Raw genomic sequence first — 17,789 nt, 5'->3', positions numbered from 1 at the left:
CTGGTTTGTACCAAGCAATTTATGAAGAGATTGGGAATATTCCACCTGGCAAGGATTCCTATCAGATCCGGCGTTCAGGTCTGTGTTTCATATTTCATACCGAATTTTCACGAGACAAATGTCACTTCCACTTAAATACCCCATTTTAATAGTCAGTTGACTGACTGAACACTGTCAGAAATCCCTTCACTATCACCATGTGAAGGAGTCCCATCACAGTGTGAGTGTGTCTACATCTGTGTGTATAGTAAGATGAGCAATGGGCTTGGGAAGATTCCCACCCGTCGCTACTGCTTAAAGAAAGTGATTTCTGTTTGCAGCTATCATGTCAGTCTATTCCATTTAAACTAGACCATAAATGATCACTACTCTCAGGAGGAGGCAGTCACATTGACTCAGATTTTATTTCTCTCGGTGACTGGATATCAGGATCAGAAACACGTTCGCATCAGGAACTCCTTACCTGAAATCGGTGGTTTCGACAAAAAAAAAATATTCTGACACTTTGTATTCCGAAGTTTAACATGCAATCGACAAATTCTGCTTCATGCTACTGGGGCAGCAACACTACCATACCGATATAAGTTCTGTCCTGAGATATATTTGGAGGGCGATTTAACCATTGCGATAAATTACTCAGGTTACAACAAAAGACACAAAGACGATTTCCCTGGCAGATATGATAAAGGAGAATCCTAAAAGATTCTATGAGTATATTAAAAGTAAAAGGGTAAATAGGGAGAGAGTAGGTCCCCTTTAGGATCACTGTGGTAATCGATGTGTGGCGCTTTGGGAAATGGGCGAGGTCCTAAATGAATACTTCTCATCGGTATTTACCGTGCAGAAAGTCATCGAAGATAGTGAGTTCAAGGCAGGGAACAGCGATATCCTAGAGCATATCAACATTGCAAGGGAGGAGCTATTGGAGGTTTTGAAGCCCATTCAGGTGGATAAATCTCCAGGGCCCGACCAGCTGTATCCTAGGATGCTATGGGAAGCAAGGGAGGGAATTGCTCGTGACCTGTCAGAGATTTTTGCATCATCGTTAGCCAGAGGTGAGGTACTGGAAGACTGGATGACAGCTGATGTTGTGCCTTAATTTAAGAAGCGGACCAGGGATAAGCCAGGGAACCACAGGCCCGTGAGCCTTACATCATTGGTGGGAAAGTTATTGGAAAGGATTTCTGAGAGACAGGATTTATATGCATTTGGAAATGCAAGGTCTGATTAGGGATAGTCAGCATGACTTTGTGAGTGGGAACGCACGACTCACGAATTTGATTGAGTTTTTTAAGGAGGTGACCAAGAGAATTGATAAGGGCAGGGTGGTGGATGTTGTCCACATGGACTTTAGCAAGGCCTTTGCCAAGGTCCTTCATTCTAGGTTGGTCCGGAAGGTTCGAACACATGTGCTCCAGGGTGAGGTTGCCAATTGGATACAAAGTTGGCTTGGTGATAGGAGGCAGAAGGCAGTGGTGGAGGATTGTTTTTCAGATTGGAGGCTGGTGACCAGTAGTGTGCCGCAGGGATTGGTGCTGGGCCCTCTGTTGTTTGTCATATATATGAATGACTTGGATGAGAATGTAGGGGGCATGATTAGTAAGTTTGCAGATGATACCAAAATTGATGGTATGGTGGACAGTGAAGACGGTTGTCTAAGGTTACAACAGGATATAGATCAACTGGAAAAGTGGACATAGGATTGGCAAATGGAATTCAACGCAAACAATTGCAAAGCGATGCATTTTGGGAAGTTAAACCAGGACAGGACATATCCAGTGAATGGCAGTGCCCTGGGGAGTGTTGCTGTGCGGAAAGGCCTTGAAGTGCAAGTACATAGTTCCCTGAAAGTGGCGACGCAGGTAAACCGGGTTGTGAAGAGGGCGTATGGCCTTCATTGGCCGAGGCACTCAGCACAAGAGTTGGGACATCATGTTACAGTTGTACACAGCGTTGGTTAGGCCGCATTCGGAGTACTGAGTGCAGTTCTGGTCCCTGCAGTACTGGAAAGGTGTGAGTAAGTTAGAGAAGATGCAGAAAAGATTCACCAGGATGTTACTTGCTTTGGAGGGCTTGACGTATAAAGAGAGAATGGAGAACCTGGGTCTGTTTTCCCAGGAGCGAAGGAGGCTGAGAGGGGACAACATAGAGCGTTATAAAATTATGAGAATCATAGATAGGGTCGTTAGCCAGAGTCAGTGTCCCATGGTAGGGGTGACTAAAACCATAGGGCATAGATTTAAGGTGAGAGGGAGGAGGTTTAATGGGGATTAACGAGGTAACTTTTTCACACAAAGAACAGCGGATACCTGGAATGTGCTGCCAGAGCAGGTGGTGGAGAGTGTAACAGTAGCAACATTTAAGAGGCATTTGGACAGGTACTTGAATGAGCAAGGCATAGAGGGATATTCAATTAGTGCACACAGGTGGGATTATAATAGATATGCATTATGGTCAGCAGGGACGTGGTGGGCCAATGGGCCTGTTTCTATGCTGTACGACTCTATGACTCTAAGAAAAAATCCATTATCAGCCTCCTTGCACTCCTTCCTGCACCGCTATCCGGGGTGGAGTTGGGTTTTAGAGCCACCATCGGCCGTTTGAGACTGAAAGGGGAAGAGGCGAGAAAAGGGTGGACGGATTCTGGATTAAGAAACTGTGCTATCTGACTATGTTTTACACTATTGTCTCTGCTCTGATGTCTGAAATCTGAACTACCAGCTGCACTGAGTATTGTTTGAACTGCTCGCTGTATGGGCCAAAGTTTATGGTCCATCCCTAGTTGCTCTTGAACCACTGCAGTCCCTGTGATGAATGTTCCACAATCACGTCAGATGCAAAGTCCCAGGACATTGTCACCAGATGATAACTGTATTATGTTATTTATTCGAACGTCCCAATCAATCTCTCCAATAACCATCCATGTTTGTGTTTAACAGTTGCTGATTCCATTGAGTCCCTCATTCAGATTGAATATTACACCAGTCACAGTTTGGGTGACACGGATCCTGGATCAGAATATCCTGAAGGAAACTCCTCCAGTATTCAGGGTGGGTACAGTTTTACTTGTTACCATAACGTTTTTTAATCCATCACTCTGTCTGCTATCTAAAATCAACAATTAAATCAATCAGAACTTACTCGCCCTAAAATGATGCTGCTGAAGACATGGAGATATGCTGAGTGAGTTTAGTTTAAAAAAATGGAGAAATAATTTGGATTTCTACAAAATCATCCCGATTGTCCCCAGTAGTATAATGGAATGAAACTTTCAGTTCATGATGTTTTCTGACACTGTTGGCTGGGCGATGAAATGCGAAATTTGTGTGCATGTTGGTTGGGTGATTCAATGGGATACATGTGAATTTAAAATGGAGGGCAGAATTTTGCTACACATTGACCACAGTCTGGGATTGAAAATGTCGCTGGATAGCGGTGCAAAGGAAACCCGACGTCCTTACACAGTTAGGTGATATTCCCGGAGTTGAACGAGCTCGTGGGTGGAGGCTCCACTTTAAGACGCTGGGCAGCTAACTGAGCAAAGAAAACAGGAAATTCATGGCAATTTTCCAAACTATTCACAATTTAGTGAAAGGCGGGCGAGACTAACAGTTTCAGACACTCGCCATCGATAACCAAGGGGAAGTTCAGAGGAAGGTCAGTTTTGGCCGTGAAAAGCATTGTGGCACTGGAGGGAGGGTGAGAGATATTGAATCACGGTATTGGCAATCTGGAGGCTGACCGATCTTGGCGATCACAACAGAGGTAGTCAGGATGAGCATCCTCTCTGACTTGCAAGGGAGGTATAAAAATAAAAACAATGAAGGGCTTGAGAATTGAGTGCATCAATTTACAATCGGTGTCATCCGCTCCTGTCTTGAGTTCTCCCATAGTGGAGGGGCATCAGAGATGGAGAGAACAGCAGTCCCCAAGAGTTGGTCTGCTGCACCCAGAGAGCGACAGGAATCGTGAGGCTGGAACAGAGTGTGGATTAGCAGGGCAGCACAGTAGCACGCAAGCAGCTTCTTGAGTGCAGATGATGCTATCCACGAATGGGTTTACCATCAGAGGCTCTGCTTCCTGCAAATGTCAGAGCAGCAGTGTCACTGAAGATTGTGCCAATCCAGGGAGGCGGTCACTGAGCTGTCCACGATGATGGAGGAGGATCTGAACCAATGAGTGGGGGCACCCCTCTTCCAATTTCATTTTCATATTTTGTGACATTTAAGGCTGCCAGCCTAATGTTAGGCATTGCACTCACCTTGCCAAACTACATCAGGGCATTGATCCTGTTACTGCACTGAAGCCTCTTACATGGGACTACCTCACGTCTGCTCATCTCCTCCTCAATCTCCTGTCAGGCCCTGCCTGCCTGCCTAGCCGGCCTCCTTCATCCGTCCTGATGGAAAAGCGCTTCCCTCCTGCCCTTGCCGCTTGGAGGAATACGTACAGGGAGACATGAGAAAACCTGGACGCCACCCTTGCTCTGACTGCTGCCATCTTACAAACACACCAGTTGTCAGTCCTCCCACCCAATGTCCTACAGTGCTCCTGTCTTTCAATCGATTGCTGGCTGCCATTTAAAATATATCACGGGCCTATGGAGACTTAACTGCCGTGGCACGACATGGTCCTACCATTCGTTAGCCTCTAATCTCACTCCAGCTGAAGATCACAGTCAAACCTGGCCGGCCTGGGTAGATTGGCGTCCAACAGTATCATTCTAAATATTCAGTGTTACCATGTGATTTTTGTGAAAATCATTATTTCCTCTCAGGTCTGGTCCCCGGTGATTATGATGATGTTCAGACTGGAGCCATTGACACTCAGGATGGTCATTTGTTTCTGGACAGTGGTCCTGATGATCTTTTCCCACTGACAGCTGCCGGCGGTGATCTCTCCACTCTCGGTGAGTCAAACTCTCACAGTCACCAGCTCTCTGTCACTACTTTGAATTTCATTCCAATCGGCGATCTCACAGGCTGCTGGTTGATTTAAATTCATGTTGTGATTAAAGCAAATTAGTTCCATCAATGCTGGACTTATTTTAGAAAATACATCCTGACGTTATTCGGTGTGTGATATCTCTCTTATGAACACACTCACTGGAAATCCTTCAGGTGCTCAATCTAAACACCCTGATTCAGGCTCAGCAGATCCACTTCATCTGCTATCAGCCAGCGGGAAAATAACAACATGGTGAATGCAGCTGGAAAACATTCAAATTCCAGTCCCCATCACCTCATTGACACTTATACAGATGACCCGCACTGAACTCGCTTTTAGTTCAATAATTAATCCATCATCTTTCTCTCCACAGTATACAGCTCCCAGACCCGCACTGATCCCGGTTTACCGGTTCCCTCCAATCCTGAAAACAATGAGGATGTTCACTGTGACACGTTCACAACAGCAGACATTCCACCAATGATGGGCAATGAGTGTGCGGTTCAACATCTTCCATCGACATCAACCCGGTAAGACCAATGCTGTATTATTTGTTCCATTTATTTGTGCTGACAGAGTGCAGTCCCGGCTGGTTCTGATATTAATATGATAATGAGTTTTGTTTTCAACAGTCAGTGATTCTAAAGTATCAGAGTGAACATTCTGCGTACTTACTATTGAAATAGGAGGCTTATTGAAACAAGGATATTCTGAGTAGAGAACATATACTGTATTTCATCTGTTTGTGTGATGGTTGGCATTGTTTTAACCCTCTTAAGGCAGTTTTGTTTTTCCTTTCAGGTAAATGTCACCCTCAGATCCTGTGTATGATGCCTAGAGGCGGATCACAGACTGATGTATTAAATCTGAGAGAATGGCATGAACATTTCCAACAGTGTGAACATGCTGAATGTGCATTACATCACGATATAAACATCACGATATGTTCATCAATGACCAGATTAATTGGTGTTGAAATAACTAGATTTGGGTTTTCTCTACATTTTGTCTGAAAGTGTGTGTATTCTGTTTCATTAAAATACAAAAGAGAATTGATTTCGGATCATTTCTCTGTCTGTACAAATATTGAGATATATTACTCCGCATGTAATTACTAACACTGTCACAGAGATTAAAACCATTGCTTATTAATAAAGAGTTTGTACGAAGTTCGTTCTGTAAACGCTTCACATTTTCATATCCTATTAAAGAAGGTTTAGAATACGTCAGGTGGCAAATAAATGGTCTGTCTCTTTTATCTGCATTTATTGTAATTGCCTCATCCACCGCTATATGATCGATGTGGACATATTACTGCAGTTTATAATGTAAGTGTTGATAAAGAATGGAAATTATGGAAAATTAATAAAACATTTATTCCATGTTTTTGTTGCAATGTGTTCCTTTGTCAATATTAATTCCTATATTATGGTTCAAGTGCTAAATATACACCAATTACAAGATACAATACAATGTTGTTTTGCTGTGCTGCACTCTCCCACAATATAGCGGGGGAGCAGGAGAATCTGATCAGAAATTAACATATTTTTGCACTTTAATTCTAAATATTTCAATTAGTCATCAGTGGAGTGCAATTGTTACTCAGTCGGGAGAACGACTAGATCAAGCATTAGTGTCCAGCAGATTGTGATTTTTGTGTTTGACATTTTTGACATTGTTCCAAGATGGCTCCTGGGCTGGAAGCTCCCTAGGAAGCTCCCTTGCTGTTCAACTCTATCCATGGCCATCTGCTCCCATCCCTAACGTTTTCTCCCCCAATCTGCCCTCTTAAACTGTTTAAATTCCCCTCGCTCTTTAAATCAGTTCATTTTAGCCCTATCTAAAAGTTAACAGTTAGTTTAGTGTATGTTACCTGGGCCCACTGCCCTCCCCCAGCCACACCTGCTCTTTGTTTTCTCAATGAAATTGATCTGGATGAAACTGACGAGAACAGCTGCCGATACTTCAATCTCCGATCCTGCTGTCTTCACAGTCCAGAGTGTCTGCAGCCACGGCATGCGATAAGTCCATTGAGGTGAAGAAGGAGCTGCGGGACCCGAGAGAAGTCCTGTGAAAAGGTGCCCCGAACACCCAAAACATCCACGAACGGCCCCCCCGGCCGCAACTTCAAAGCGCCCGCGGGAGATGGCTCGGAGAGCATCTGCAGCGCACTGTCGGCAATGCTGCATGCCTTTATTTAAACCACTGCAAAAAAAAAAAACCCTTAGCAAATGTAATCACCTCTTAGTCTGCCAAATGATGCTTCACCTCCCGAAGGACGTGGATGAGCTTTCCGGACGTCGATGGTGGGCACTGAGGAAATGGCTTATTACCTGCACCAGATTCCACCCCCCGTCCCCCCCCCCCCTTTACCCCCCTTCCACCCCCCCCACCCCCGTCCCCTTCCCTGCTCCACCCTCTCAGCTCACCCCCTCACAACCCCGTCCCAGCCCGCCCCCCCCTCGCACCATCTTCACCCCGCACCCCCTTCCCCTGCACCCCCCCCACCCCCTCCCTCTACCCTTCCCCCTTGCATCCCCTCCTCCCACCGGCACCATCCTACACCTGTGTAGGGGCCCCAACAACCCCACTGCCTTGTGGGCGTCTCGGGAGAGACGAAGGCTAAGGGAGCAAACCCTAACAGAAAATCCGGAGCGGAACCCCGTAGGCGGTCATGTGTCACCTTTGGCATGTTTCCGGCAGTTCCTGCAGCCATACTGGTGCCAAACGTCGTGTCCTGCACTCCTTTGGACCCCACCAGAAAGGCCGAGAGGGGGGTTTTGACGACTGGGCTACTCTCAACCTCCATAAATTTGCCCAGGCATGCGCCATGGAGAGGTCACTCCATAGTTGCCTCACAGCGACTGAAACAACACGGAAGGCAGCAGTTACGGGTTATAAGTCCAGATAAATTGGCGTAGAAACTGGGCGCCACGGGTTGCCTTTGTCGGTGGGAGAGGTCATTGCACCTCACTGGACAGCTACCGCCCGCCTCAAACCGGGCAGCCCCCGGTCAATAAGGTTCTGTCCCGCCACAGTCTGCCTGCTTCAATGGGTGCTTGGAGCTCAGGGTCATTGCCCGAAAGGTGGACTGATACACCGCACCAAACAACATGAAGAAAGGAAAGAAGGTACCAGCCCTTCGCTTTGCAAGCTGGAACGTCAGAACTATGTGTCCTGGCCTGTCGGAAGACCTTACACAAATCAACGATTCTCGGAAGACCGCCATCATTAACAACGAGCTCAGTAGACTCAATGTGGACATTGCAGCACTTCAGGAGACTCGCCTCCCCGCGAGTGGCTCTCTAGCAGAGCAAGACTACACCTTCTTCTGGCAGGGCAGGGATCCTGAAGAACCAAGACAGCATGGAGTGGGCTTCGCCATCAGAAACTCCTTGCTCAGCATGATAGAGCCTCCCTCAAATGGCTCGGAACGCATACTGTCCATCCGACTGCTCACCACCTCTGGTCCAGTACACCTACTCAGCATCTATGCTCCAACACTCTGTTCCACACCTGAAGCTAAAGACCAGTTCTATGAACAACTCCATAACATCATTAGCAGCATCCCCAACACCGAACACCTATTCCTGCTGGGGGACTTTAATGCCAGGGTTGGGGCCGACCATGACTCATGGCCCTCCTGCCTTGGGCGCTATGGCGTTGGAAGGATGAATGAGAACGGGCAGAGACTGCTTGAGTTGTGTACCTATCATAACCTCTGCATCACCAACTCGTTCTTTCACACTAAACCCTGTCACCAGGTTTCATGGAGGCACCCAAGATCACGTCGTTGGCACCAGCTTGACCTCATTGTCACAAGGCGAGCCGCCTTAAACAGTGTTCAAATCACACGCAGCTTCCACAGTGCGGACTGCGACACCGACCACTCCCTGGTGTGCAGCAAGGTTAGACTCAGACCAAAGAAGTTGCATCATTCCAAGCAGAAGGGCCACCCGCGCATCAACACGAGCAGAATTTCTCACCCACAGCTGTTACAAAAATTTCTAAATTCACTTGTAACAGCCCTTCAAAACACTCCCACAGGGGATGCTGAGACCAAGTGGGCCCACATCAGAGACGCCATCTATGAGTCAGCTTTGACCACCTACGGCAAAAGTGCGAAGAGAAATGCAGACTGGTTTCAATCTCATAATGAAGAGCTGGAACCTGTCATAGCCGCTAAGCGCATTGCACTTTTGAACTACAAGAAAGCCCCAGCGATTTAACATCCGCAGCACTTAAAGCAGCCAGAAGTACTGCACAAAGAACAGCTAGGCGTTGCGCAAACGACTACTGGCAACACCTATGCAGTCATATTCAGCTGGCCTCAGACACCGGAAACATCAGAGGAATGTATGATGGCATGAAGAGAGCTCTTGGACCAACCATCAAGAAGATCACCCCCCTCAAATCTAAATCGGGGGACATAATCACTGACCAACGCAAACAGATGGACCGCTGGGTTGAGCACTACCTAGAACTGTACTCCAGGACATGCGCGATGCCAACATCATCACCCTCTATAAAAACAAAGGTGACCGCGGTGACTGCAACAACTACCGTGGAATCTCCCTGCTCAGCATAGTGGGGAAAGTCTTTGCTCGAGTCGCTCTGAACAGGCTCCAGAAGCTGGCCGAGCGCGTCTACCCTGAGGCACAGTGTGGCTTTCGTGCAGAGAGATCGACTATTGACATGCTGTTCTCCCTTCGTCAGATACAGGAGAAATGCCGTGAACAACAGATGCCCCTCTACATTGCTTTCATTGATCTCACCAAAGCCTTTGACCTCGTCAGCAGACGTGGTCTCTTCAGACTACTAGAAAAGATCGGATGTCCACCAAAGCTACTAAGTATCATCACCTCATTCCATGACAATATGAAAGGCACAATTCAACATGGTGGCTCCTCATCAGAGCCCTTTCCTATCCTGAGTGGTGTGAAACAGGGCTGTGTTCTCGCACCCACACTTTTTGGGATTTTCTTCTCCCTGCTGCTTTCACATGCGTTCAAATCCTCTGAAGAAGAAATTTTCCTCCACACAAGATCAGGGGGCAGGTTGTTCAACCTTGCCCGTCTAAGAGCGAAGTCCAAAGTACGGAAAGTCCTCATCAGAGAACTCCTCTTTGCTGACGATGCTGCTTTAACATCTCACACTGAAGAATGCCTGCAGAGTCTCATCGACAGGTTTGCGTCTGCCTGCAATGAATTTGGCCTAACCATCAGCCTCAAGAAAACGAACATCATGGGGCAGGATGTCAGAAATGCTCCATCCATCAATATTGGCGACCACGCTCTGGAAGTGGTTCAAGAGTTCACCTACCTAGGCTCAACTATCACCAGTAACCTGTCTCTAGATGCAGAAATCAACAAGCGCATGGGTAAGGCTTCCACTGCTATGTTCAGACTGGCCAAGAGAGTGTGGGAAAATGGCGCACTGACACGGAACACAAAAGTCCGAGTGTATCAGGCCTGTGTCCTCAGTACCTTGCTCTACGGCAGCGAGGCCTGGACAACGTATGCCAGCCAAGAGCGACGTCTCAATTCATTCCATCTTCGCTGCCTTCGGAGAATACTTGGCATCAGGTGGCAGGACTATATCTCCAACACAGAAGTCCTTGAAGCGGCCAACATCCCCAGCTTATACACACTACTGAGTCAGCGGCGCTTGAGATGGCTTGGCCATGTGAGCCGCATGGAAGATGGCAGGATCCCCAAAGACACATTGTACAGCGAGCTCGCCACTGGTATCAGACCCACCGGCCGTCCATGTCTCCGTTATAAAGACGTCTGCAAACGCGACATGAAATCGTGTGACATTGATCACAAGTCGTGGGAGTCAGTTGCCAGCATTCGCCAGAGCTGGCGGGCAGCCATAAAGACAGGGCTAAATTGTGGCGAGTCGAAGAGACTTAGTAGTTGGCAGGAAAAAAGACAGAGGCGCAAGGGGAGAGCCAACTGTGCAACAGCCCCAACAAACAAATTTCTCTGCAGCACCTGTGGAAGAGCCTGTCACTCCAGAATTGGCCTTTATAGCCACTCCAGGCGCTGCTTCACAAACCACTGACCACCTCCAGGCGCGTATCCATTGTCTCTCGAGATAAGGAGGCCCAAAAGAAACAAAATAAATTCTAAATATTTCAATTAGTCATCAGTGGAGTGCAATTGTTACTCAGTCGGGAGAACGACTAGATCAAGCATTAGTGTCCAGCAGATTGTGATTTTTGTGTTTGGTTGGCTTACTGAAATGCCCGTATTGACCAGCAGAGGGCGACCGTTATTAGAGTTGAGAACAGATAATGCTGGAAACACTTAAGAGGTCAGGTATCATCTGGAGCGAGAGACACAGAACTAGCATTGCACGTCAATGCGATTTCTTCAGAAAATATATAATATCAGAGATTAACTACTTTTGGCAAATACAGAACCAGGGAAAAGGGGGCGTGCAGAGAGTAAAAGAGTTAAGGTTTTTATTCAGATGGTGGCAAGTGTAATTAAATGAACCCCCACCCTCATTAATATCTCTTTTCTAAGTCCTCTGATCTGCAGCACCTCATTGTCTCAACCCTGACAATGTCATTAAACCTGCTGACCATGGAATCTCTTGTTGTTATTTGCTGAAAAGACCTCTACCTTGGGAAGCCTGCACTCTAACTCTCTGACATATTATCCCACCTCCACCTAGACCGTGACACCACCACCGAACATCATGTCATCCTTTCCCAGCAGTGAACTCACCTCCTCTTGATATCTTCACATCACAGCTTGAAACCGCACAGTCTACCGACCTCACTCAGCCCCCTCTAACTCTGTCTGAACATCAACAAACAAGGCACCTCCATAGACATAACATTTCAACCTGTTCCTTTTCAATGGATCTTAATTCTTCCTATCGCAACACTACTTTCTCCCCTTGTCTTCTTCTGTCGCCATCCATGATTTAACTATTCCGGTTTCCTGGGCAGAACACTCTCCTTTTCACCATGGGCATCCCGCCCACCACTGCAAACAGGATACTTAGATTCCTACAACTCCATACCCCACCAGGCCGTCTAAGCACTCTACATTTACATCTCTCACCAAGATGTACTTTCTGTCTATACTTCACTCCCTCTCTCCGGAGTATGTAATTCTGCTGAAACGCTATCGCTCAGCGGCACGATCAATCCCTTTAAAAATCAATCCATTCACGAAATGTCACGACTGAGATGACTGAGATGAGGAAACATAGAAATATAGAAAATAGGAGCAGGAATATGCCATTCGGCACTTCGAGCCTGCTCTGCCATTCATTATGATCATGGCTGATCATCCAACTCAGTAACCTTTTCCCGCTTTCGCCCCATATCCTTTGATCGCTTTGGAAACAAGAGCTATATCTAACTCCTTCTTGAAAACATACAATGCTTTGGCCTCAACTGCTTTCTGTGGTAGTGAATTCCGCAGACTCACCATTCTCTGGGTGAACAAATTTCTCCTCATCTCGGTCTTGAAAGATTTACCCCGTATCCTTAGATTACGACTCCTAGTTCTGGACTCTCCCACCATCGGGAACATCCTTCCTGCATCTACCCTGTCAGGTTCTGTTAGAATTTTGTAGGTTTCTGGGAGATCCCCCCGCGCTCTTCTGAACTCCAGCGAATATAATCCTGACCGATTCAGTCTCTCCTCATACGACAGTCCCACCATCCCAGGAAACAGTCTGGTAAACCTTCCCTGCAATCCCTCTATAACACGAACATCCTTCTTCAAATAAGGAGACCAAAACTGCACACAATATTCCAGGTGTGGCCTCACCAAGGCCCTGTATAACTGCAGCAAGTAATCCCCACTACTGTACTCGAATCCTGTCGTTATGAAGGCTAAAATAACTTTAGCCTTTTTTACTGCCTGTTGCAACTGCATGCTTACCTTCAGCGACTGGTGTGCGAGAACACCCAGGTCTCGTTGCCTATTCCCCTCTCTCAGGTTATAGCCGTTCTGATAATCACTTGCCTTCCTGTTTTTGCTACCAAAGTGGATAACCTCACACATATCCACATTATACTGCATCGGCCATGCATTAGCCCACTCACTCAACTTGTCCAAATCACCCCGAAGCCTCTCTCCATCCTTCTCACAATTCACTCTCCGGCCCAGTTTTGTGTCATCTGCAAATTTGGAGATATTACATTTAGTTCCCTCATCTAAATCATTGATGTAGATTGTGAATAGCTGGGATCCTAGCACCGGTCCCTGTTGTACCCCATTGGCCACTGCCTGCCATTCAGAAAAATACCCATTGATCCCTAAACTTTGTTTCCTGTCCGCCAACCAACTTTCTATTCATCGCAATCCCATGCGCTTTAATTTTACATGGTAATATCTTGTGTGGGACTATGCCGAAAGCCTTCTGAAAGTCCAAATAATCCAATGGCGCTCCCTCATCAACTCGACTAGTTCCATCCTCCAAGAATTCTAGTAGATTTGTCAAGTAGATTTCCCTTGCGTAAATCCATGCTGATGCTGTCAGTTTCTACCACTGTTCTTTAAGTGCTCTGCTATAAAATCTTTGGCAATGGACTCTAGAATTTTCCCCACTACCGACGTCAGGCTAACTCGAATGCAATTCCCTGCTTTCTCTCTGCCTCCCTTTTTAAATAGTGGGGTTACATTAACTACCCTCCAATTTGTAAGAACTGTTCCAAAGTCTATAGAATCTTGGATGATGACCACCAATCCATCCACTACTTCTAGGGCCACTTCCTGAAGTACTCTGGGATACGTACCATCAGGCCCTCGGGATTTATCAGCCTTCATCCGATCAATTTCCCTAACACCATTTCTCTACTGACGCTGATTTCTGTCATTATATCGGTCTGGCTCAGTGCCTGGTGTCTGATCGGTGTTTGTGTGTGTTTGTGTGTGTTTATCTGCCTGTCTGCGATTTTGTCTTTGTCTTTGTGTATCTGTCTGGCCAGTGCCTGTGGTCTGATCGGTGTGGTTGTGTGTGTGTTTGTTTTTGTATATCCTGGGCTCTGATCAGTGTGTGTGCATGCGTTTGTGTGCATGTTTGTATATCTGTTTGGCTCAGTGCTTGGGGTCTGATCGCTGTGTATGTGTGTATGTATGTGTGTGTGTGTGTGTGTGCGTGTGTGTGTGTGTATCTGCCTGTCTGCGATTATGTATATGCCTTTTTGTATCTGTCTGGCCAGTGCCTGTGGTCTGATCGGTGTGCTTGTGTATGTGTGTGTGTGTATGTGTGTGTGTGTGTGTGTGTTTGTATGTGTGTCTGTGTGTGCGTGCGTGTGTTTTCATTTCGGACTGGCTCAGTGCCTGGAGTCTGATAGGTGTGTGTGCATGTGCGCGTGTGTGTATGTTTGTCTGTCTGTCACTGTTTGTGTCTGTGTGTTAGTATATCTGTTTGGCTCAGTGCCTGGGGTCTGATTGGAGTCTCTACGTGTGTATATGTGTGCGTGCGTATTTCTATATATATCCGGCACTGTGCCTGGCGTCTGATTTATGTGTGTGTGGTGTGTATCTGTCTGTCTGTCTGTGTTTGTGAGTGTGTGTTTCTATATCTGTCTGGCTCAGTGCCTGGAGTCTGATTTATGTGTGTTTCGTGTGCATCTGTCTGTCTGTCACTGTTTGTGAGTGTGTGCTTGCATATCGGTCTGGATTACAGCCTGGTGTCTGTGTGTGTGTGTGTGTGTCTGTCTGTCTGTCTCTGTTTGTGTCTGTGTCTTTGGATATCTGTCTGCCTCAGTGCCGGCGTTTGTTCGGTGTGTGGCTGTGAATGTGTGGTGTCTGTCTCTGTTTGTGTGTATTTATTTGTATATCGCTCCAGCTCAGTACCTGGGGGCTGATCAGTGCGCTCGTGTGTGTGTGTGTGTGTGTGTGTATGTGTGTGTGTGTGTGTGTGTGTGTGTGTGCATGTGAGTTGTGAGTGTATCTGCGTGCGTGTGTGAATTTGTCTGGCTCTCACTGTTTGTGTCTGTGTTTCTGAATCGGTCTGGCTCAGTGCCTGGTGTCTGATCTTTCTGTGTCTGTGTGTATGTGGTGTGTTTCTGTATGTTGCTGTGAGCGCGCGTGTGTGTTTGTGCGTGTTTGTGTTTGTGTGTGTGTATGTGTGTGTGTGCATGTTTGTGTGTGTGTGTGCGTGCGTTTGTACAAAGAACAAAGAAGAGTACAGCACAGGAACAGGCCATTCGGCCCTCCAAGCCTGCCCCGATCTTGATGCCTGCCTAAACTGAAACCTTCTGCACCTCCAGGGACCATATCCCTCTATTCCCATCCGACTCATGTATTTGTCAAGATGCCTCTTAAACGTCGCTATCGTACCTGCTTCCACCACCTCACCCGGCAGCAAGTTCCAGGCACTCACCACCCTCTGTGTAAAGAACTTGCCGCGCACATCCCCTCTGAACTTTGCCCCTCGCACCTTAAACCTATGCCCCCCTAGTAACTGACTCTTCCACCCTAGGAAAAAGCTTCTGACTATCCACTCTGTCCATGCCTCTCATAACTTTGCAAACCTCGATCATGTCGCCCCTGCACCTGCGTCGTTCCAGTGAAAATAATCCGAGTTTATCCAACCTCTCCTCATAGCTAATGCCGTTCAGATCAGGGAACATCCTCGTTAACCTCTTCTATACCCTCTCCAAAGCCGCCACGTCCTTCTGGTAGTGTGGCGACCAGAATTGCACGCAATATTCTAAGTGTGGCCTAACTAAAGTTCTGTACAGCTATTCTAAGTGTGGCCTAACTAAAGTTCTGTACACCTTGTTTGTGTGCGTGTTTGTGTGTCTGTCTGGCTCAGGGCCTGGGGTCGGATTGGTGTGTGTGTATCTCTTTCTGTCGGTGTGTATGTGCTGCTATATCTGCCTGGCTCAGTGTCTGGGGTCTGTTTGGTGTGTATCTGTCCGTCTCTGTTTCTAAGTGTGTGCTTCTAAATCTGTCTGGCTCAGTGCCTCGGGTCTGATTTATGTGTATTTAGTGTGTAGATGTCTGTCTGTCTCAGATCATGAGTGTGTGTTTGTATATCGGTCTGGCTCAGAGCCTGGTGTCTGATATTATCTATGTGTGTGTGTGTGTGTGTGTGTCTGTGTGTTTGTTTGGCTGTGCCTGTGTGTTTGTATACCTGTCTGCCTCAGTGCTGGGGGTCTGATTTATGTGTGTTTCGTGTGCATCTGTCTGTCTGTCACTGTTTGTGAGTGTGTGCTTGCATATCGGTCTGGATTACAGCCTGGTGTCTGTGTGTGTGTGTGTGTGTCTGTGTGTCTGTCTCTGATTGTGTCTGTGTCTTTGGATATCTGTCTGCCTCAGTGCCAGCGTTTGTTCGGTGTGTGGCTGTGAATGTGTGGTGTCTGTCTCTGTTTGTGTGTATTTATTTGTATATCGCTCCAGCTCAGTACCTGGGGGCTGATCAGTGCGCTCGTGTGTGTGTGTGTGTGTGTGTGTGTATGTGTGTGTGTGTGTGTGTATGTGAGTTGTGAGTGTATCTGCGTGCGTGTGTGAATTTGTCTGGCTCTCACTGTTTGTGTCTGTGTTTCTGAATCGGTCTGGCTCAGTGCCTGGTGTCTGATCTTTCTGTGTCTGTGTGTATGTGGTGTGTTTCTGTATGTTGCTGTGAGCGCGCGTGTGTGTTTGTGCGTGTTTGTGTTTGTGTGTGTGTATGTGTGTGTGTGCATGTTTGTGTGTGTGTGTGCGTGCGTTTGTACAAAGAACAAAGAAGAGTACAGCACAGGAACAGGCCATTCGGCCCTCCAAGCCTGCCCCGATCTTGATGCCTGCCTAAACTGAAACCTTCTGCACCTCCAGGGACCATATCCCTCTATTCCCATCCGACTCATGTATTTGTCAAGATGCCTCTTAAACGTCGCTATCGTACCTGCTTCCACCACCTCACCCGGCAGCAAGTTCCAGGCACTCACCACCCTCTGTGTAAAGAACTTGCCGCGCACATCCCCTCTGAACTTTGCCCCTCGCACCTTAAACCTATGCCCCCCTAGTAACTGACTCTTCCACCCTAGGAAAAAGCTTCTGACTATCCACTCTGTCCATGCCTCTCATAACTTTGCAAACCTCGATCATGTCGCCCCTGCACCTGCATCGTTCCAGTGAAAATAATCCGAGTTTATCCAACCTCTCCTCATAGCTAATGCCGTTCAGATCAGGCAACATCCTCGTTAACCTCTTCTGTACCCTCTCCAAAGCCGCCACGTCCTTCTGGTAGTGTGGCGACCAGAATTGCATGCAATATTCTAAGTGTGGCCTAACTAAAGTTCTGTACAGCTATTCTAAGTGTGGCCTAACTAAAGTTCTGTACACCTTGTTTGTGTGCGTGTTTGTGTGTCTGTCTGGCTCAGGGCCTGGGGTCGGATTGGTGTGTGTGTATCTCTTTCTGTCGGTGTGTATGTGCTGCTATATCTGCCTGGCTCAGTGTCTGGGGTCTGTTTGGTGTGTATCTGTCCGTCTCCGTTTCTAAGTGTGTGCTTCTAAATCTGTCTGGCTCAGTGCCTCGGGTCTGATTTATGTGTATTTAGTGTGTAGATGTCTGTCTGTCTCAGATCATGAGTGTGTGTTTGTATATCGGTCTGGCTCAGAGCCTGGTGTCTGATATTATCTATGTGTGTGTGTGTGTGTGTGTGTCTGTGTGTTTGTTTGGCTGTGCCTGTGTGTTTGTATACCTGTCTGCCTCAGTGCTGGGGGTCTGATTTATGTGTGTTTCGTGTGCATCTGTCTGTCTGTCACTGTTTGTGAGTTTGTGCTTGCATATCGGTCTGGATTACAGCCTGGTGTCTGTGTGTGTGTGTGTGTGTGTGTGTGTGTCTGTCTGTTTCTGTTTGTGTCTGTGTCTTTGGA

The sequence above is a fragment of the Heterodontus francisci genome, chromosome 21 (genome assembly GCF_036365525.1).
Source record: "Heterodontus francisci isolate sHetFra1 chromosome 21, sHetFra1.hap1, whole genome shotgun sequence".
Classification (NCBI taxonomy): Eukaryota; Metazoa; Chordata; class Chondrichthyes; order Heterodontiformes; family Heterodontidae; genus Heterodontus; species Heterodontus francisci.
Note: the sequence above shows the minus strand (reverse complement) of the source record.